Raw genomic sequence first — 22,398 nt, 5'->3', positions numbered from 1 at the left:
AGCCATAATCCCATTATGCTTTTCTCAGTGCCCACTTGTCAGCAGGACATTGATGGTATCTGTTTTTATTTTGTTTTTCTTCTCCAATTACTCTTCTCTGGATTGTAAATTCCAACAAATCACAGATTTTTGTCTTATACCCTTAGAGCCTTGAACAGTAGTTGGCTCACAGAAAATGCTCAGTACTTGCTGAATGAATGAATGAATGAACGAAGGAAGAGCTACTTTTAGCAGGGACATGAGGTGGCTATCAGGATCTTTGCTCCAGCTTGCTGATTGATGCTTACTAGGTTCTCCCTTGGGTGGGCCTGGGTCTCCTGCTCTGTGGGTGGTTACAGCAGCCAGCGCTGACATTGTGCTTATGTGATTTCTCTCATCGCACTTCATATTGGTCTTTCTGTTCTTGGGGTGAAATTCTCTTCTAAAAACAAAGTAAAGCAGGGGTTGAAATGTAGAAGTGCCTTATAAATAAAATATACAAAAATGAATGCATTTGTGTTACTTGTGTGTCTGCTACCTAGTATTTAAATATACTAGCTAATTTTAATGGAATTACCATTTTCTCTTGCTGAATACATTTAATGGTCTCCCTATTTTTGGCAAATAAGAAAACACTAGCAACCTTCTCTTCCTGTTTGTTTCAGACACCTCCTGCTGCAGAGAGTGCTTTAAGCAAGGAAGGTTTTCCTTGGCTTCTGTCTGTATTCCATAAAATACTCATTGCCTTTTAGGTAAGTGTATGGCTTTGCTTTCATCCATTCTAAGCAGAAGATATTGATTGCCTCTGAAACCTGTGTCATTGTTATTAAGACAAAGAGCCTGAGATCTTAAATATTTTGCTCTCAGACACTAAATAAATAAGTAAGCCCAGCCATGACCAAGATGTTCTCACCAAGGTTTCTCATTTCTTGTCTGTATATGTGCTAATAATTGCCATTTGCTATGGACAGGAATGTTTACCAGTAACCTCCCAGGTATTCAGAAGGCTCTATTTGTGTGCCTGAGTTTGAAGACAACTTAAGAAATGAGCCTCTTTGCCCCTGAATGAGAAGTAAACACACTGAGATTGGGGAAGAGATGAGGATGTGGGTCCTAGGAGCTGATGTGGTGAGCTGATGTGGTGAACTGATGGCCATCATGAGAATTGGAGTGATGAGAACAGAGGCTGAATTCCACTCTAGGGACTGAGACAGAGAGGACCAGATAGATGTTTCAGATCAGCCAGACCTGCAGACCTGGCCTCAAGGTACTTGGATACATAGCCAGCCATTCCTAGGTCTTCTTTCTGGTCTCTCCCACAAACAGAGACAACACAGAAATCTTTCTGTTTCTCCTCTCCTCGTCAAACTCATTTACCGAAGAACAGGCTGAGGAAGGGGATAAACAGTGGCTCGATAGGAAGCAGATGGATCCCTTTCTAGGACAGAGAGCTCAATGTTATCAACCAAAAATGTTGGGATGGAATAGAAAAACCCTATCTCTCTCTCTAGTTGAATCACACATTCTGTGAGACAAGGAGTGGGAAAGGTCTTCCATAGTACCAGGGCCACAACCTCTGACCACATAGCAGGTGAACCTGGCCTTCACTTTGATGGACAGCTTTCTTCCAGCCCCTTCCCAGCATGCACATGTGATATGGCGTCACTTACATAGTCCACCATGCATTTTATGACTACTTCTATTGCATTCTTTAAGATATGCTTGGCTGATGTTATCACTTCTTCAGGAACCTCCCAGTCTAACTCTGCTGCCAAAGAAGAATCGGCCTAAGTAAGGTGGAATTCTGCAATCTACAGCATGGGGCTGATTTTAGGGAAAGACCCTGGCATCCCTCAACACTGCACCCTGAGGTTTATTCACCATTATCTTAGCTGTAGGTTCTCACGTGGAAGCTGGGGCTTTAGTTGGCTGAGCAAAACTCACTGTCTTCTTTCTCTAACCCTGGTAGAGCTAGAGTTATAAAACTGTACCTCAGCACAGGTGGCTTTAGCAGGGAATGCTTCCAACTGGTCCTGTATTCTCCACTCTGCACTGTTCTAGAACAGCAGTGCTTAGCCCATGAGTTGGGACCCCTTTGGGAGTCGAACAATCCTTTCACAGGACAGGGGTCACCTAAGACCATTAGAAGAGCTAGATATTTACACTATGATTCATAACAGTAGCAAAATTACAGTTATGAAGTAGCAATGAATATAATTTTATTGGGGGGGGGGAGCAGTCACCACAGCATTGGAAAAGTTGAGATCCAGTGTTCTAAGGTGTGTAGCCATCCTAGTAAATCCATTACTGAGGGAATCTCCTGAGACACGGTGATAAGCCTGAAAGCTTTGGCACAAACCATGACATTTCAACACCTGCTATGATCCTTGCACTCCTGTTCACATATGTGCCTACATGATGTATATCTATGATCAACAGGTACCTGCTAGGAACAATTGTGCTTGCATCCCTAGAGACAAGAAAATATCCAGGGAGATCTGTGGAACAGGAAGAGACCTCAGCTCTCCCATTCTCGGACCAAGCAGATGGATTGGTCTATTCACCTTTGTCTGTCTACCATCTCATCCCAAATGTCAAATGGGAATAACAGGAAGTCAATAGAGATATTGGTAAGATGTCTAGACATAGGAAGGGGAGGAAAGTATTTGTTACAGTATTGGCACAAGAGAGGAGGTTCTCTTCTTGGTATCCAGGGATGGCAGTCGGGTACCTTCCTGGGCCTAAGTAATTATGTGGCACTTTATCAGAGCTACTGATCCAGATCCTGTGTTTGGATGGTTAGAAAGATTGAACAGTGTGGTTTATCTACATATTAGCTGGGTTATCCATATCAATTCTTAGCCTTGCCCTGGTTAATTCTGATAGGGTCAGGTCAGTGAGTAAAAATTACTTAGATTTGTTTATGTAATCCTTTGCAGTTTTCTCCTAAATGGCATAGAAACATTCTTTTAAGTGCTGCAAGAAATGTAAGTATGTGTTTTGTTTTACTCTTGTCCACGTGCTTTTATCTGCCAATTTCTTTTTGCATCTCGATGGTCCGGTCCGTAACCTTTGTTCCCATCTAAGCTTGTGCATTGTATAGGTTAGCACCCCAATGGTCCTTAACCTCTGTTACTATATAAGCTAGTGCATTATCTAGGTTAGCATCCGTATGGTTCCATCACCAGCATTTTTCAGTGCTCTCAACAGTGTACTTAGAATGATGTTGTTTTTGAGTAGACACTGGGTGCTTGAAATGGCTCCCTGTTCAAAGAAACTAAAAAGGGAAATGAAGGCATGAAGTGATCGAAATAAAATGAACCTACTGTGCTCTTTTCCCCAAATGCCTGTTTAGTTTAATTATCCTAGAACAAGAGAACTCCTGAACGTGTGGCCTATACCATTGTAAAAGAGATGAGGGTACCACTTACTGAGATGAGAAGCCCTCTAGAGAATGCAGCTTCAGGAAACAAACTTATAGCTCCCTTTGCTTTTGCTTTGTTGCTATCTTAATCAAACTTAAGTAACTGATAAAGTCAGTTTCTCTTTGAAAAGTTAATGTCTTCAAAACTTCTGTGGGGTAGATTGTAATTTTTTCATACTGTGCCTACTAGATGCTTGAGAAATCACTGAGAGTAAATTCAGCCCTTGCACACTTTTTGGTGTTAACTGATCCCAACTCAAACACCATGTGAGTTTTTCTCAAACTTCCTCTTTCCTTTGGATTCAATTTTCCTCCATAAAGATCCCTGTGTTCCCTATGGTGACTCAGCCTCCTTTCACACCAGCACCTCTGGCTTTTCTCTTCCCAGAACAGCTCTTTGCCAAGAGAATGACTCAGAGCTCAGGTTCCCCAGCACAGTCAGGTGGGATGCCCCCTGGGCCCTCTCAGCTGACCTTGAGCAAGGTCTCCTCAGGAACCAGGGCAAGTCAGCTTCTGTAATGAGACTCTTGTGCCAGCCAGAGCTTTTTAACAAGAAGGAACAGATAGGGCATTCTTTTGCAAAAGCAGTTAAGGTTTTAAATGTTTATTCTAAAAAGGTTTCCGTAAGAAGAAGTAGATAGCTCATTCTCTAAAAAAAAATTCTCCAGCTCAGGACAGAAAATGTAAGGCCAATTTTTGAGAATTTAGTAAATATTTCTTGTAAGGTTTAAGAATTATTGATCATAATGCTGTCACCAATTAAGATCTCTGACACACTTCAAATGCCCTTTTAATCAAGTAAAAGACTAATTTTATTGTCTTGTATAAACAGTTGTTAATTATCCACAGAGATGGATCATAATAGTATCATGGTCAGGGTAGTCACTGGATTGAATCTACAGAAATGAAGGCCAGGCTGCACTTGAGCTCATAATATGGAAATGAACACTGTGCTGGAGGTGGCTCATACCACATCTGTTCTTCTCTCATACCCTGAAATGAAAGCATTAGAATCATAGTGGGTAGATGAAAGGAAATGGGGCTATGTTCATGAAATTTTCAACAGCATAGCAAGATACCTGGTGTAATTGATATGTAAAGAGAAAAGGTGTACTTTGGCACACAGTTTGGAGGTCCCAGTATGTGATCGACAAATTCATTATTTTTAATTGAGAGTGACATTCTATTGTTAAGTGTGACACAGTAATATGGTCACTTTATCTCTAACAAAAAAAAAAATGAAGGAAAGGGTAGCTTCCTATAGCCCCTTTAGTATATAGAAAATATGTTCCTCTGATGACCTACCTCCCTACTATAGGGCATATCACTACCGAGGAGTAGCATACCCTGGAAAACAAGCCTCTGACACACAGGCCTGTGGGGAACATCAAAAATCCAATTCACACTGTAGCAGGGATCAAAGAGAGTAAACGTCAGGCCAAAGGGCAACCTTGTGAGTGAACCCAGGGCCCTAATGTCAAAGCTGTTTAACCTTGACACCAGTTGACTTCTCTTCAGCAAAAGAGTAACAAATACAACAGAGAACTTGGCTGTGGGAATTTGGACAATGGAAATCGAATGGGAAATAGATATAGAATGATAAAAAAAAAAGAGAGAGAGAAATCAGGATGTCTAGTTTGGTATTAGAATGATTCTATATGTTTAAGAAGGGAAATAAAGAGACTAAAGTTAAGAACTGGTGCATGAGACTATAAGAGCATGCACATTAGAGAAGAAAGCAGGCATAGTGGCTGCAGTGGTCCTAAGCAATATATAGCTTCTTATTTTTTTCTAAATGTCTGAAGTATCTACTGCCATTTCTCCATATGGAGTGAAAGAGTGTTTCATGTACTGAGATGTGCATGGAGGCACATGTGCAAAAGACCACATGGTTGGCAAGTACTAGAGTATATATATATACTCCTCACTCTGCTCTATATCTGCCATAGTGTGAGATGAAATTGTATTAAGAACTCAGTTTTGTTGCATTAGTTCAAGAAATCATTTCTGTTCGTAAAAGTGGGACAGAAAGCCTGACAGTGCTTCAGGTTGTATTCCCTTGTCTTTGGGAAGGTCTTCTTTGTCAGTGAAGAAGACCTTCTATGCCTGGTCTTTAGCTAACATATTCTCCAAGTTTCCCTGTCTTGAAATGTCGTGTGTTAATTGTCAGCTTGACAGAATCTAGAATCACTTGGCAGGTGGGCATCTGGACGTGCCTGTAGGGATTTTCTTCAATAGGATAATTTATGAGGAAAGACCCACCTTAACTGTGAGATCATTCCCTGGGTGAGGGACAGTGGATGGTATAAAGTGGAGAAAGTCAGCTATCATGCATCATAGCTGTCTGTCCCTGATTGTAGACACTATATAACAAGATGCCAGCCCCTGTTGCTTTGATTCCTCCAACAGGATGGGCAAAAGAAATCCTTTTGCTTTAAATTGTTTTGTCAGAGTATTTTATCAAAACAGCAGTAAAAGGAACAAAGACAATGGACCTAATTCTGTATGACACATTCAATGCTAAGTTTTCAGACAAACAACGTTCCCTATGACAGGCAGTGAGCAAACCTTCAGAGAGCAAGCCTCATTGAGTGTCTGATCTTAATATGTTGCTCCTTCATATATCAGGTGCTATAGACCCTTCTCTGAGGCAGTCTGTGCTCTGACCATCTTTCCTTCCCAGAAAATTTTGTTACTGACTTAGCCCATCCCAGTTTCCTGCTTTCCAGTTATCAAATGGAAATTTTTGTTGTCTTACTCCCCTAGTCATCCCTCATTTAACAGTTACCTGTGCCTTAATGCATTTATATTACAGAACCATCACTTATCTAGCATCTCCAGTCTTGTCTTGTCTGAAGTCACTGCCTGTTACTCTTCTCTGCATTACCTGGCTCACTACAGTTAGGGATGGCTTCTTGATTTCTGCTTCCTCTTCCCACTCGTGTGTGTGTGTATGTGTGTGTGTGTGTGTGTGCGTGCGTGTGTGTTTATATGTATGTGTGCACATGCACACGTCCCTGTGAGTTATCAGAATCCAAGAATATTGAACCATCTAACAAATCTGTAATTTATACAATAAATGTCTTTCCAACTTAACATAAAACACCGGTGACAGGCTACTTATAAAGTAGGGAGAAGTCTATTTACATTACGGTTTTAGAAGACCAAAGACATAGTACCTATATCTATTCTGCTCATGTAAGAGTATGAATTACAGAATCCATCACATCTCAAGTCAAAATGATAAGGGTCATTTAATTTCCAAGGTTAGATCCCTGAGACCTAAATAAAGTCAGCCTACCAAAGGTCCCAAACACTTCACAGGAGTGCCACTCTAGAATCAGCCTTCATAAATGGGCTTCTGGGATGTGCAGTTAGCACTCTATGCTACAGTACTGTCTGTATACAAGTGGTGCTGAAATTAGTACTGATTTTTAGCAATTTCATGGTTCATTTCAAACTATATGATAAAATCATTGCAACTTTTCCATTAAAACCACAAATATCAGCTCAAAAATATAAGCAAATCTAAGCAAGCAAGCAGGACACTCTTCTCATTCTGTGGGTTTGGCTAAAGGTCCTGCATCACCTCAGTGTCCTACGAATGCATCAGCCTGCTGAAGAGGATTGGATCTGTTTGCATTTGCAGCTCAGAAGCCTTTCTTGAATCTTTATTCAGTGAAAATGGACCCCATAGGTTTATAGGGAGAGGTACTAGTAGGAACTAGGCCTTCTTGAGGTAGATATGGTCTTGGAGGAAGTGTGTCACTGGGAAGGGGGATCTTGGAGGTTTCAGAAGCTCAAGCCAGGCCCAGTGTCACTCTCTGCCTATTGATCCAGATGTAGAACTCTCAGCTACCTCTGCAGTACCATGATTGATTCTGTGTGTCCATGCGTCCTGCCATGATTGATAACAATGGACTAAGCCAGCCCCAATTAAGTGCTTTCCTTTATAAGAGTTGCCATGGTCATGGTGTCTCTCTATAGCAAAACAAACACCATGTTTTTTAAATGTCCATAATAGATTGGTATCTTAACAAACATAATATAGGAAATGTCACTGGGCGGATGATAATATTATGTTGTCTAGAAATCACAGAGATTCCTGATAGCCAAGAGACTTGCAAGTAGAACCTATGCCTGGGTCAGGCCCACCTTGTGAGGAAAGTTCCATCTCATACTTCCCTCCACAGGGAAGGCTTCTTAGACCTACATTTGTACCTGCTCAAGGTGGCATTGTGTGTGCTCAGAGGCCCTTGAGAGAGTGTCCATGCCTAGTCTTCGGCATTTGTTAGCATGTGAGTACACACAAGGTACTGATCATGATTCATCTGATATTGTTGTAGATTTTGTTCTGCAGCATTCTGGTAAATGATAGACAGGGTAAGAGTAACAAGGTGGCTTTAACTCTGGATCTACTGATCTGGCTCAGTAAAGAGGACTTACATGTTTATGAGGTTAATAAGCCTGATTCAGAAAGAGAGGGTACTGTTTTTCTGCTGCCTTCCTCAAGCTCTGACAATCCTGGAGGAAGGGCATCCTAGTGTGAAGGAGATGAGCCATTAGGCTGTGCCCTTGCTCTAGATCCCAGTGCCTTCCTCTCCTCTTATCCTTGTCACCATGAGATGAACAGAGCCTCTCCACCACAGGCCGCCATGGTGTACTGTGCCATCACTGCTTTAAAGCAGTGTGGGACTTGTCCATTTACTAAACCTCTTGATTCTGTGGACCAAGGCATGGCTTCTCATTTATTAGACATGTTTGTTACATATTCTTCTCAGAGAGATCATACTCATGTCCATATCCATGGCAGGGCTACCTAGCTTTCTGGAGTTCAAATTACCTGACTTCATCTATGGTTTCATCTGGTTTGAGCCTGCCAATAGAGCAGACACTGCTGTGAAGTGCTTTTTGTCATAGGCCTATATAGTTTATAATGCACTTCCATTCAGTAGACTTGAGTGGTGAGGTATAGACAATTGGCATCTCAGCTTTTTAGATGAAGGAGTTGCGTGGGTAAGTAGAAAAGCTAAGCCACAAGGCCATGTATTTCTTTGTTCACCACAGCTCCACATCTAGATGCCTGGGAGCAGAGCTGCCCTTGCTCATCAGGTGAATGGCATGCCACTGCTGAGTCTTAGACCCACAGTGCCAGACTTAGGATTTGAAGTGAAAATGTAGGGTTCCTCCAGCCCAAATTGCTCTGTGTCAGTCTTTATTACAAACTGCTTTTCCATGTCAGCTAGGTGAACTACTGCAGTGGTTCTCAACCTTCCTAATGTTTGCAACTCTTTCATGCAGTTCCTTATGCTGTGGTGACCACCATCATAAAATTACTTCTTTGCTACCTCATAATTGCAAGACTGCCCCACCTGGGGATCCATCCCTTATACAGTCTCCAAACAAACGCACTATTGTGGATGCCAAGAAGTATATGCTGACAGGAGCCTAATATAGTTGTCTCCTGAGAGGCTCTGCCAGAGCCTGACATATTCAGAGGTGGATGCTTACAGCCAACCATTGGACTGATCGTGGGGTCCCCAATGGAAGAGTTAGAGAAAGGACTGAAGGAGCAGAAAGGAAGAACAACAATGTCAACCAACCAGAGCTCCCAGGGACTAAACTACCAACCAAGGAGCACAAGTGGAGTAACCCATGGCTCTTGCTATATATGTAGCAGAGGATGGCCTTTTTGGGCATCAATGGGAGAAGAGCCCTTGGTCCTGTGGAGGCTCAATGCCCCAGTGTAGGGGAATGAGAGGGCGGGGAGGCAGGTATGAGTGAGTTGGTGGGGCACACCTTCATAGAAGCAGGAGGATGGGGGATGGGATAGAGGGTTTCTGCAGGGGAATTTGGGAAAGGGGATAACATTTGAAATGTAAATAAATAAAATATCCAAGAAAAGAAAGAAGACAGAAAAAGGAGAGAGAGAGATAAAGAGAGAGAGAGAGAGAGAGAGAGAGAGAGAGAGAGAGAGAGAGAGAGAGAGAGAGAGAGAGAAAGGAAGAAAGGAAGAAAGGAAGAAAGGAAGAAAAGAGAAAGGAAGAAAGGAAGAAAGGAAGAAATGAATAAGAATATAAATACCTGATATTCAGGATATCTGATATACAACTCCCAAAGGGTTGTGACCCACAGGTTGAGAACTGCTGCTCTAGAGAAAACTACAGCTGAAACAAAACCACTTTAAAGTTCACTCAGCACCAAGTTATTACATTCTAAGCTTGTTAGGAGCCAGCACAGAGGTAATATCAGTGAAACCAATACAGGCATGAGCCAGTTGTTATTAGTGGAATGTGATTTGGCTCATAAAAATAATTTGTAGCTTTCCAAAATATTGCTATTGGCCAAGGTCAAGAGTCTTTTTCAGACATAACATTCCCAAACACCTAGTACTTAGTCCTGAGAACTTACAGTCTTTGCCTTAAAGGGATGCCAAATAAATAGAACTAAAGAAAATTTTATGTATTTTAATCAATGCATAGATTATGTCAAAATGTACCCCTGTTCTAATATGTTCGGATTATATCTATGTCATAATTAAGCTTAAGGAATGACCATAATTTAGCTTCGTTGTTAAATCTCACTTTAATGTGTATATGTATACACCTAGTGAGTCTAGATAAAAGTCTTTCTCCCCAGTATTCCTCAGCCATCAACATTATTTGACTGATTTGATAAATTCCCAGTTCCAAATGGTGTTAAAAGTCATATATCTATTGTATAACTCCTGCAATAGAATGATCTTTCTAGACAGGACTGTCTGTCTTTTATAGTGAAATTCTGAACGGTGATTTCCATTTTCTTACTATAAAACATTATCTGTGTTCCCTTCATTTCTGGAAGAGGTTTGAGTATAGGAATTGTTTATGTTTCTTGTTACCTCATTTCCCAAACTTTAGAAAGGTTTATGATTGCTGATTGATGGTGTGCACTGGAATGTATGTGGACCTAGGAAGGAAACTGAGCAGCATCTCAGAATGATGCCTTTATACTTGGTGGTCGCATGCCATAGAGGAAGAGTGTCAGCGTGAAGATGAAGTAGGATTTTATCCAAAACCTATCAAGGACAGTTATTTTTTCCCTTTAACCTTGGCCTTTGGATTAGAGGGCTGTCAAGGTGAGCACTGCTCGTTGGCTGCCTCGTAACTAAAGTCCCTTGTAAATCTGTGGCATTTTTGTTGTTGCAACAGTTTTATGTTCTTCTGTACATAAATATTTTCTCTGACAGCATGAGGAACGAGTGCCATGAATATTCTGTAAGCAGCGGTAAAAATTCTCAGTATGGCTCTGAAGTTTTAGGAGGACAATCAAATGGCCCAACAAAGGACAGAGGAGCTGATATAAAACCTTCATAGCTGATCGGTTTTATCTCACATCTACTGTGGGATCTTAATCCTGCCCATCACAGGCACCCCTTGCACTGTCCTCTGGAGGCAGGGGATGTTAGTATAAAAGGATCATAAAGCATTTAGTCACTTGAAGGTCATCTGTGTCCAGGCTGTTCCTTCTACTGTCCTGAGGAACTGAGGTTCTTTCTGAGCCCTGCTATTTACATTGAGGGTCTACATGGAGATGGGTGGTGCCTTTATCCAATGGCTGCTATCTTTCATTGTGCTTTTGTATATACACTGTCTTCATGGCACCTTAACTTAGACTTAATGGCTAAATGTATTTACAGGGGCCTGGGTGGGCTCCCTTAGCTTGGAAACGTGTAATGGGATCTGCGCTGACAGGCCTTACCTTCTACTAAGTATCCAAAGGGCTTTTCTTTCTTTTTAACTTTTTCCCAATAGAGGCTATGGTTTTGCTTTAGGATTCAATTTGCTGTGAAAAATAGTCCTTAAACAAAACTAAAGCTCATGACAATATAAAAGACATTCATTGAGAGAAAACTAAAGATTATACATAGATTATATGTAGGCTTTAAGAAATAGTAGAGCATCTGAGTTAGTCATTACAGTAGTTTAAATAGTTCTTTATTTACTCTAGACCATAAGGTAAGTTTTAGAAGAAAGCATTTCTAGAAGCAGTACTTACTAGTGTTGGGCCAGCAATGCATAAGGTGCTTGGATTGATCCACCATAGAAACAGGCAGACAGACAAAAACCTAATATTTGCCATTATGATGCTGCTTAGGAAAGTTTGCCTTTTATACATGTGTAATAAATACATGTTTCTGTCCTTCTCATGCATCAACACATTTTGGGTAGCACACCTGCAAGTTGCTAGTTTTTTCTAAATAAAGCTTAAGGTATTTATGCTCTTCAGAACATTCATTTGAGCTACATCAGTGATCTCATATCAATACCTGTAAAGATGGGCATGTGTCAACTCTCCTGGCCCCTACCCGCCCCACCCTCCATATGTGTGCATGCGTTTGTTCGAGCACACCCTCTCACACCACACAATGCCTGAGAAGGGATACTACCTAATCTTAATGTTAGTAACAACAGCAATTATAAACAGCAGCAGCAATAATTATGACATCTAATATTTCCCTTCTTAAAACATTTCCAAGATGTTCTTAATCTCCAGCATGTCCCCTCTTAACAGATGAGAAAACTGGAAGCCAGGTTTCCCTGTGAGGCTGCCTTCTTCTCAGGATAGGTGAGCTTTGAGGGCATAGCTTCCCCTTCCCTCCCAGGGTGGCCATCTGCCCACCATGTTCCTATGTCATCATACTGCGTGTCAGTGTTCCTCCAAAGAGTGACATCTGTTGACACATCTGTTTCCAGGAGTTATATTTGAAGCACAGGAGAGTCAACGTGTTTCTCTGAAGTAAGTCCATGAAGATAGTGCCCTCCTCATTTCAGGGTACACATGATTGCCTCCTCTTCTTCCAGCTGAGGAAAGCCTCTGCCCTATGTGAGTGGAGGGATGTGTGAGTCACTACTATCCATTGACCATGAATCCCTCATCCCTCAGCATTCAGGAGGTTCCTAGGGGATACTGTCCACTCATTGCAGCACACATGAGGTTACATGTGTGTACATGTGGTTACATGTGTCCCATCTTTGGTTTAGCAGCTGCTCCCAAGCCATCACAACAGAAATTTGCAATCAAGGTGGCTATAAGTCATAGCATGACATGAAGTATACTGAGTACCAGCTTATCCCAAAGAAAATATTTCTGATCCCCTGCTGGTCTTTGGTAGATCAAAGAATAGGGAAACATTTAAGATTAGGTAACTTTTAAATATTAATGTCAACTTCTCCACCTGACAGTCTTATAAAAATCAAAACCCAAATTATTATGCTACTTACCCTGAAAACCAAAAATTTAGGCATCTCTTTTCCTAGTGTCTGGTCCCCAGAATACAAGATAAATGTGAACCAATCTCTCCACTGCAAAGCAGCCAGTTGCCATGGAAACAGCTTACTAGTTTATAAACCTGGTTCCTGAAATTTGAACTTTATACTAGTTTTAGGAAATAAAAATTCATCTAGAATCAGACTCTGGTTTTATTTTTTTAAGCATTTATATAAAATTGCAAATATCAGGATGCTATTAAATGTGATGTAAGTAATACTAAGGCAGGCTTACTATTGTCATGAGGGCTCCCCCATTACTGTGCCTGACTGAGGCTAGCATTTCCACATCCTGCTTTCGGCTTGGGGAGAACATCTGGAAGAATGTAGTGTTATTTTTTTCAACTCTTCTGTTGGTGCTTTTTTTTTAAACTTTAAATCCTAACATGCTTATGGAGAGAGATGATCCTTATCCTGCCTGTGTCAGTGCTGGGAATGCATACATACCTTCACTTTCCTCATTGACAATAGGTTTTGTAGTAGTGTTTCTTTGCTTGTTCATTCCTTAATGAGAGGGTGAGAGAAATCTCAGGAGTTGAACAGAAGTCTTCAATGGTTGATGATAATGAATTGTGGTGCACTTAAACATTTAAATATAATTTTTAAGATGATACTGAGACCATCCAAAATTTTTAAATGCTGGAAGTTTAAGTTCTGAATAAATAGCAGCATGAAGCATATCATTAAAACTTGGGAAAGCAAGCTTCCTTTCCATGTCTGCTCCACTCTTCCTTACTTCCTGACTCCTCTGATCTCTGTCTCTGCTGGGCATGCTTAGTGTTCTCATATACTACATTAGTAGGCAGACACATTGTTAAAATGTATTTCTCAGTAGTCCTTTACTACTACATTGTAACGTGATTGTGGTGGACAGATGTTTCCAGCCAACAAGGCAACCATAATTCTAAATGGAACAGGACCTAGTGCCTCTAAGCACTATTTGTACCTGTTGGTGCCTGCTTCCTGTAAGCTGCGAGTCTACACTAGGTCCCAAGAGGCAGGAGCCACTGTCTCAGTGAGAATCCCAGAACACAGGGAGAGCCATGTGTAGAGCTACAGCAGTAGCTGACTATTTCTGCTGTTTCCAAGGTCCACGAGCAGCATTTAAAACTTAAAAGTCTCCAATGTTAATGTGAATTGTAGTTATTCTCTAGACCACTGCGTTATTTCCTTCCTCAATGAGAACTCAATTTTAATAGAGGCCAAAATGTCTGTTGACTTGCTTTTTCTGCTGTGACCTGGGCTTCCTCAGTATGCATTTGCTAGGTAAATAATTGAAAGGCTAGTAGGAGACATCTTTTCTCAGACTACTCATATTGCAGTCTTTGATGTTCCTACGGCATTCATCTTTCAGGATGTACCTGGCAAAAAACATGATTGGGTGATATTTCTTGGCATGTAATGTAGAGTTATGGTAGAAAGGTAGATCTACCCGCTTTCTCCAAAAATAGTAACAAAACTTTTACAACCTAATGTTCAGGGTTGAGGGTGGTGGCCATGCTGCTGCTGCTGTTCCTCCTCCCCCTCCCCCTCCCCCTCCTCCTCCCCCTCCCTCTCCTCCTTCCCCCTCCCTCTTCCCTCCCCCTCCTCCTCCTCACCTTCTTCTTCCTCTTCATCTTCCTTCTATATTTTCATGCAACCTATTTTGATCATATTCATCCTCTCCAAATCTACACTAATTTCCTTTCCCACCCAACTTTATGTCTGCTTAACCCCATCAAAGTCAATTTGTTCTGCCCAGACATTCTTGGATGTGTAGCCTTCCACTGGAACACAGTTGACTGATCAGGGGCTCTATTCCTATAGAAAAGTGACTCTCTTCTAGTAGCTCACAGTTGCCATGCTGGGATTTGGACTGGCTTGGGCTTGAACAGGTCTTACACACAGTGTCACAAGGTCTACAAGTTCATATGTGTACCCACCTTGGTGTAGCCAGAAGACACTGTTTTCTTGTGGTTTCCCCCTTACCCTCTTCCCACATCTCCTTTGCAACGATCCCTAACCCTTGGGGTAGGGGTGCAATACATATGTTCCACTTAGGACTGACCATTACCTAGTTGCTTATTCTCCCTCTACTCCTTGACAAGTTGAGAGGCTCTGTGTCGATCATCATCAACCACAAACAGCAGTGTCTCGGATGAGGGCTGAATGTTGCCTTAATCTATATATGATAATGATGTTAGGAGTTGGTTGAGAGCACCTGAGAGAAAACTATCCATTGAAAGACAGCAGTTGTACATATTTTCAAGTAATATAAATGTATTATATGTGTTAAAAATAAACTTCTTTCTAGCTTTCTGTGCTATAAGATATTATTTTAATCATTTTAAACAGTTACTCCTGTAATTTGTCAAGTCTTTATTTTCATAGGATAGGTGCTGTCAAGAATTTATTATACTCCGTTTTCTTTTACAGTATTATTTAAATGTTTGAAATTGTGTTTGTTTCTATGCACATGTAACCACTCGAATATTCCAAAAGGTAATATTCCAGAGAGACTCTCAGGTGGAATGTCTCAGCGACATCTTCAACATAGAAAACCATTTCACTCAACGTAAAAACATGGTGCCTGTCTTCTGAATGTACAGCTTACATTTTAATCGGTGACTTTGCATCTAGCACATCATACTATTGGATGTGTTGAAGAGGTTTCAGGCGAGCAGGTGTCTTCCCCATAGCCTAATTTATAATAAGTGAGCTTGTGAGCTTCCTCTGAAATGTGCCTATCAAGCATACAGCCCAAGACTTGTTGGGAAACAAGTGGACTAGTTGCTTTGAAAAACCAAATCTTAATATGGATAATGTGACAGTTTACAAGACTTGCATTTTCCTAAAAGTACTTTGAGTTGCCTGTTACCAAAGATTGGGGCAAAGCCCTGCACCAGCATTGTGTCACAGCTCAGTTGCCTAATGACATTCTGGCCTATCAGGCAAGCTACTTCACTGTAGTGTTCCTCGGTTTCTCCGGGGTTGTGTGATTCAAGGGAGATGGTGTATATGAAGTGCCCAGTGTCTGCTGTTTTCTACCTGATTTTTTTTTTTTTTATTGAATGTGAAAGTATGGATTCATTTTCAGATTCTTATTTTTATTTTTCTTGTATTTGGATATTCTTTTTAATTTCAAATGTTTGCAAAGCTTGGGGAGCTGGTGGTTTTGTTATCAGCATAAATAAATTAACAATTCTCTGTTCCAGCTTGTTGGGTTCGAACAATGTGTCTAGTGGATTTAGATTGCTCCTAATCATTATTTTTTGCTCACATGATTCTAGTCTGTGTGGTTTCTAATTAATTGTGCTCTAGTTTCAATAAAAAACAGTTTCCCAACACCATAGTTCAAATTTAGCCAATAATAACTGTGTGTATACAAAATGTAAACCTGAGAGTCAGCTCTTCCTTCCACAGATCCCTGTGCAAATAGTGATGCCTGGCCTCCACAGTGCGTGGTGATGGCAGGTCTTTCCTGACCTTGGAGTCCCACCAGTGGTGTGACTGTGGTCATCTTCAGGACAGTGCACAGACAGGAGTGCTGTGGATGTGTGGCCTCCTTGTCTCTCAGTGTTGACTCATGAGAATTTGGACAGAAACAGACACTTAACAAGAGAAGACTGCCAAGAGTAGGTCAATGTGGGAAGGCGATACAGAATAATAAGGAAAAAGTGGTGCTTCTGGGGGTGAAACTTGAACCACATTTATAGGTGCTTGCCAGTGTACCAGATCTTGTTCCTAGAGACTATTGCCAAACAAGAGTAGCTTAGTGAAGGCCAAATTAGTAGCTTATGAGTAAGGAATGTTGTGACATGTCTCAGTAAGATTTTCTTTTGCTGCAAAGAAAGACCATTAACCAAGCAAGTCGGGGAGGAAAGGGTTCATTTACACTTACACTTCCCTGTTTTCATCAAAGAAAGTAAGGAAAGGAACTCAGATGCAACAGGAACATGATACAGAGACAGGAGCTGATGCAGAGACCATAGGGGGTGCTGCTTACTGACTTGCTCCTCATGGTTTTCTCAGACTGCTTTTTTATAGAATACAGGACCACTAGCCCAGAGAAGACACCAGCTGCAATGGGTTGGGCCATCCCCATTGATCACTAATTAAGAACATGCCTTACAGTGAGATCTTATGGGGGCAGTTCCTCAACTAACCTTCCTACCTTTCAGATAACTCGAGCATGTGTCAAATTGACATAAACTAGCCAGCACAAGATGCAAAGGATCAGCTGTACCAGAACAAATAGACAAAGACCAGTGCCATCACTGAGCTTGCCAACAAAGAAGTCCTCAGAGACAGACTTGAAAGTTACTATAACTATAAAGAGCTAAGTGGGAGCTGACTCTGACTGAAAGGACAGAAGTCCAAGTATAGAAGAGATGCTCACTACATTGTGTGTACTGTGATAAGATAAAGAAGGTAGGCTGTATTCCAACCTGTACTAATAAGGAACACAAACACACACATACACACACACACACACACACACACACACACACGAAAATTCTCAGTGTGCTTGTCAGTTATAGTGTTTTAAGTTATCTTCATTATGTGTTCATTATAATGATAGGACATATTTAAGAGTCACAGAACAGTCATAATTTTACCATTAAGTACAAATTGCACAGCTCTCATTTATATGGTTATTTTTATGCTTAGAACTTTGCAAAGCAAACACTGTCATGAAAGACAGGAGCTGCCCTTGCCATTTTGTTTTAGATTGCTAAAACACTAATTCACCCATAACCCTTTGTATTTGTAAGCATTTCCAAATACACTGGTGTCTTTTTAAAGGCAACCCACTGCCTGTTGATAATGTAGGTGATTATTTCAGGGATCCTCTTAGATACCAAACCCTCAGGGATCACTTATGTAAAATACATAAGTGTTTGCATATATCCTAATACATACTTTCCCATTGGTTTTAAATCATCTTTACATGACTTTTGATACATAATGCAATGTGAATACTTATTAAACTCTGCTGTCTGGGGAAGAGTAACCTGAAAAATCCCTAGATAGGTTTAGTCCTAGCAGATTTACCTCTTTCTTAATCCATGCTCCTCACTTTGGAGCCATGAATGCTGACCTCACAGATTCAGGCAGGGAAGTATAGTCACTGCTGCCTTCTATTTACCGAGCACTGGACCTTCTTATATCTGTCATGTTAAAGGGTCAGAAATCTAAAGCCTGGATATTCAAAGACTTGTGTTTCTGTGGTACTTTTCAGTGAAACGTTTTATAGTCTGAAGTTTATTTTGCTCTTTGTATGTCAGAGGAAGGGCTTTACTAACACAGTCCACAGGCAGATGGCCATAGGCAGCTCAAATTCTAATGACAGTTCTAGTCTCATGGGGGCTGTGAATCCTTTGCTAGGATAAGTCATCAAGATTCAAAGTTCATGATGTTTTTTTAATATGCATACAATTTTTATTTTTAAAAGTCTAAAATAATTAAAGCTTGTATCATTCAATCTTATAATATATAACTATAAAACCTCAAAATCGATTGATCTTGGAAGATGTTACCATAATGAATAGTATAAAGAGATCCCGGTGTTTTTAGTTTATTCATTTGTAGGCCGAGGGAGAAAACTTGATTACAGCTTGTAAGACAGTTCCCAGCACCCCTGGATGCCTCATTCTACTGTGCTTCAGAAGGCCCTAGACTACCGGATGCTTGCTTACATGCAGTATGCCCTGTTATCTGAGCAATGTCTGTGCTGTCACAGGTTGGTTAAATTGCACTAAGGGATGCATTTCAGCGTCCATCTGGGAGTGGGATCTTTCCATACTAACTTTTCAGTGCTTTACTAAAGTGACTTCTGCAACAGACAAGAAACAGTGGCTTTTAGCCTTTTGAGGTTCAGCCCTCTTGTAAATAAAAACTTACAGTTAGCTTCATGTAATATATCTTACATTCACCAACTTTACCTTCTCCCCACCCAAATAAGACTTTCAAAGGTATTCCAAAACATTGTCTGAGTCTGGAGTGAAGATGCCTATAAGGAATGATTAAGTTATAAGTCATCTCAGGAGGAAAGAGAGAAGACAAGAGGACTAGAAGATATTCTCCAACTCTGAGGGAAGGTAGATGTAGAGACTAGACGACCCTCTGCAGCACAGTGGGGTGGGGAGGATAGACTTAAGATGTTCCCTAACAGAGAAGATAGACATGAAGATGAGAAGATGATCCCCCACACACAGTGAGTGTCACAGACATGGTGACTCGATCCTTGATATACCCCAAGGGATACAGATGTGATGAACGGGTGACCGATCCTCTCGTACTTCTCCGATTCCACTGTGCATTCTCCATAGCCAAGAGCCATTTGGAGACTAGGAAAAGTGGAGAACTGGGAGCTGCAGGTGCTGATATCCCAGTCCTTTGGCATGTTGACAGGCGGACAGAAAGCTAATGTTGCTTTCAGACAGGTCTAATCTCAGGCTTGACTCAGACAAACATGAAGCCCAGCCTAACCTTGAATCTCACATGGTACTTTCTGGAATATTGGAGACATCAGCTGTCCTGAAATTGCTGCTGCCCTTATCCCCAAATATCCAGCCCAGGGCGTGGAGTGTTTTGGTCCCAGTGTTCTCCCTCATCCATCCCGTGACTAGTTACTTCCCTAGCTTCCCTTATCTTAAGTTGCTCTAAGGTTTCCACGTACCCCACATACTTGTCTCACCTCCCACTTCAGCATTTACTAAGCTGCAGCTAATGTAAGAAATTCTTTTCTACTCATTCCAAGAACCTCATTACTTTTTATGCAAGTGGGTTGTTCTGGGGGTGGGGATGTCCACTGTGCATGGGCACACAACAGCATGATGTCAACACATTGAACCTTTTCAGATCCTAGTAGGGACTCCTGGGGGCTAGTTCTGTTTCTGGGGATCTAGCTAACAGTGAGCAGCAGGTTTAGTAGAGCACTCTGCTAACAGTGAACAGCAGGGTTAGTAGAGCACTCTGCTAACAGTGAGCAGCAGGGTTAGTAGAGCACTCTGCTAACAGTGAGCAGCAGGTTTAGTAGAGCACTCTGCTAACAGTGAGCAGCAGGGTTAGTAGAGCACTCTTCTTGTTTATATGTACAAGTATCATCTCGAGGCAACCTCTTTCACTTTAATTTTTTCTACTAGACCTTAACCTCTCTATCATATCTGTATGTCACATCACACCAAACAAAGTCTGAAGCATGGCCCAGAAATCCCTGTTCTATAAATAAATTTTTGTCAGCTGATCAAATGAATTAGTAGAAGCTTAGGTCAGGTACCAAGTTCTCTATAGTCCAGGCACCAAGAAAGACTATAATCCAATTTGACAAAATTACCATAATATTTACAAGAATAATTTTCTACTAAATAAATTTGGCCATGGCAAGAGTCTATGAAAATAGAACTATTGAAGGCCCCAGGGCTTAATTCACTTATTAGTCTTAAAGAAAGACACACTGGCTGTTCCTAACAACAGCCCTGAAAAGGGGTTTCCTTTTCTACAGTGTTAATCCTGCCCAGAGGCTGTGCTGTCTAGGGCTAGGCAGAATGAAGCAGGCTCCATAGGAGGGCAGTGCGGATGCTGGTTGGCTCACACTGTCCCCACACCTGAGCTCCACTTCCACAGTTGTAGAAAGGCTGTCCAGGAAGAAGGTTAGGAATCCTGGAGAGTGGCAAGATGCCCAGTACACTTGACAGGCCAGCAGGCATTTCCACCAGAGACACAGGAAAGTTGTAGTATTGCCAGTGCCAGCAGCCTGCCCTGGTTTCTCCCCCTCAGACTAAATAACACCTTGCAGTCTTCATGCCATTAACCTGCCTTTTATGCAGCCAGCTCCTTATTGTGAGCAGAGCCTGCAGCACATGCGTGCTGAGGTTATTCAGAGTATTCATTCAGAAGCCCAGGGATGTGACCAAGGAAGCTGTAGACACCACTCCCCCTTTCTGTGACCATGCTTCTCTTCCTGTACTGCCAGGGAAACAATTCCCTTGAGTGTGGATACGTGAGGCTCCATGAAGACCCGAAGCTTCTATCCAAAGAAATAATTCATGATTCAAAATGAGTAGAAATTTGTTCTGCTTTTGGATATCTTTAAAAATATAGATTGATCAGAATTAACTATTTAGGAAGCCCTCCAAAGAACATGGTTCCCTATCATCCCTAGTGTTTTGGTGGGAGTAAGATGTAGTGATGTGTATTTACTAGTTGAACATGTTCTAAAACAAAAGACTATTAAGTTCTGTGATTAGGGGAAAAGGAGGAAACCTTTATACAGAAACTTTATGACATTCTTAGCCATTTTTTAATGATAGAGAAAAGGACACTGCTTAAGAATCTTAAAATTTTAAATCTTAAGAAAACCAATGGCTAATATAAGTCTCACAGAAGATATAAGTGTTAGCACCATGATTAAAAATATAAGGTAAGTGTTGCTCGGATTCATGCAAAATGAACACTAAATTGGGATTTAAGCAAAAGCATCTCTATTTCAATGATCTCTTATCTGGTAGCATTTTTTTCTTAAAATTTCCTTGTTATTATACTTTGACAATTTACAATTTTCTAACTGTTGGAAATACAAAGTGGCATTATGTATGAATAGAGTGCAGTCATTGAATCAAGTCAGTTAATGTACCCATTGCCTTATATCTAACTTTCTGGGTGCATGGCTAGAATATATGAAATTTATTATTAATAGTTTTGAAATACAGAGCACTTTGTTAACTACATTTACACAGTGGGATACAATACTAAAAACAAATTCCTCCTTGAGATTTGGAAATCTGGAGAAGGCTTGTTTCTTATTCTGGAAAATTTAAAACATGATTTCAGCTTCATTGTTGGGCAAATATTATGCTTCCCCTTTCCCCCTTCAAATACAGGTTAATGGAGTAGAAAATTAGACTGAAAAAAATACCTTTTTTTCATGTTTTTGAGAAAATTTTCACAGACTGATGATGATGATGAATGACCCAGTTATGCCAGGCAATAGTGGTGCATACCTTCAATCCCAGTACTCAGGAGGCAGGAGTAGGTAGATTTTTGTGAGTTTGAGGCCAGACTGGTCTACAAAGTGAGTTCCATGACAGCCAATGCTACACAGAGAGATGTTATTTCAAAAAACAAAAATAAAGCAACAAAGGACCCAATAGACTCAGATGTACAAACACTTGGTCCCCAGTTGTTAGCTATCTTTGGAGAGATTTCAGATGTACAGACCTACTGGAGAAAGCATGCCCCTAGAATAGGCTTGGAGTATATATAGTCTCCTTCCATGTCCATCACTGTTTGTGCTTCAAGCCTGTAGCTGCCCTGGGAGCTCCCAGCCTCCTGCTGCCATGCTTGCTGCTAAGCCTTTCTACCATGGCAACCATAAGCCAAAATAAACTGTTTTTTTGTGATGTTTGGTCATGGGGTTTTTTCACAACAACAGAAAAGTAAATAATTCAGGTGATTATATACAAACCATTTAACTTATCCATGTTAGATTGTGCCCAATATGTTAAGAAGAGATACAGAAAAGAAAACAAGACTGCATTTGAGGTATGTTCAGGGAGAACGGAGTCTAAAGCACAGTCGTCTAGCAGGGAGCACTTCATGCTCTGTTTAGAATGTTGTTGTTCTCAGTACAGCATTATTTATAATTTCATAAATTGATTGGTCAGACGTTTTACCTGATTATAATAATTCTTAAATTCTTGTTAG

At 40.9% G+C, this 22,398-nt stretch overlaps 1 protein-coding gene across 12 annotated transcripts in view; it reads left to right on the top strand.

Moving 5' to 3' along the window:
* The window catches only part of Fam110b (family with sequence similarity 110 member B), a 143,671-nt gene that overhangs the window by 79,692 nt on the left and 41,581 nt on the right, over positions 1–22,398 (top strand). For 6 of the 12 annotated variants that reach the window (XM_021160882.3, XM_029476529.2, XM_085839503.1 and 3 more), the window contains one exon: positions 645–731. The exons of 2 other annotated variants lie outside the window; for them this stretch is intronic. The gene's annotated coding sequence lies outside the window, so the exon portion shown is untranslated. Of the gene's footprint in view, positions 1–644; positions 732–2,457; positions 2,610–2,918; positions 2,967–22,398 lie in introns of those variants that run through there. 4 more of the 12 variants (XM_085839507.1, XM_085839505.1, XM_029476534.2 and 1 more) reach the window with 3 other exon arrangements.

The sequence above is a fragment of the Mus caroli genome, unplaced genomic scaffold (genome assembly GCF_978045245.1).
Source record: "Mus caroli unplaced genomic scaffold, Mus_caroli_1 scaffold_6, whole genome shotgun sequence".
Classification (NCBI taxonomy): Eukaryota; Metazoa; Chordata; class Mammalia; order Rodentia; family Muridae; genus Mus; species Mus caroli.
The sequence above is the reverse complement of the archived record's forward strand: the minus strand, read 5'-3'. Positions and strand labels throughout refer to the sequence as shown.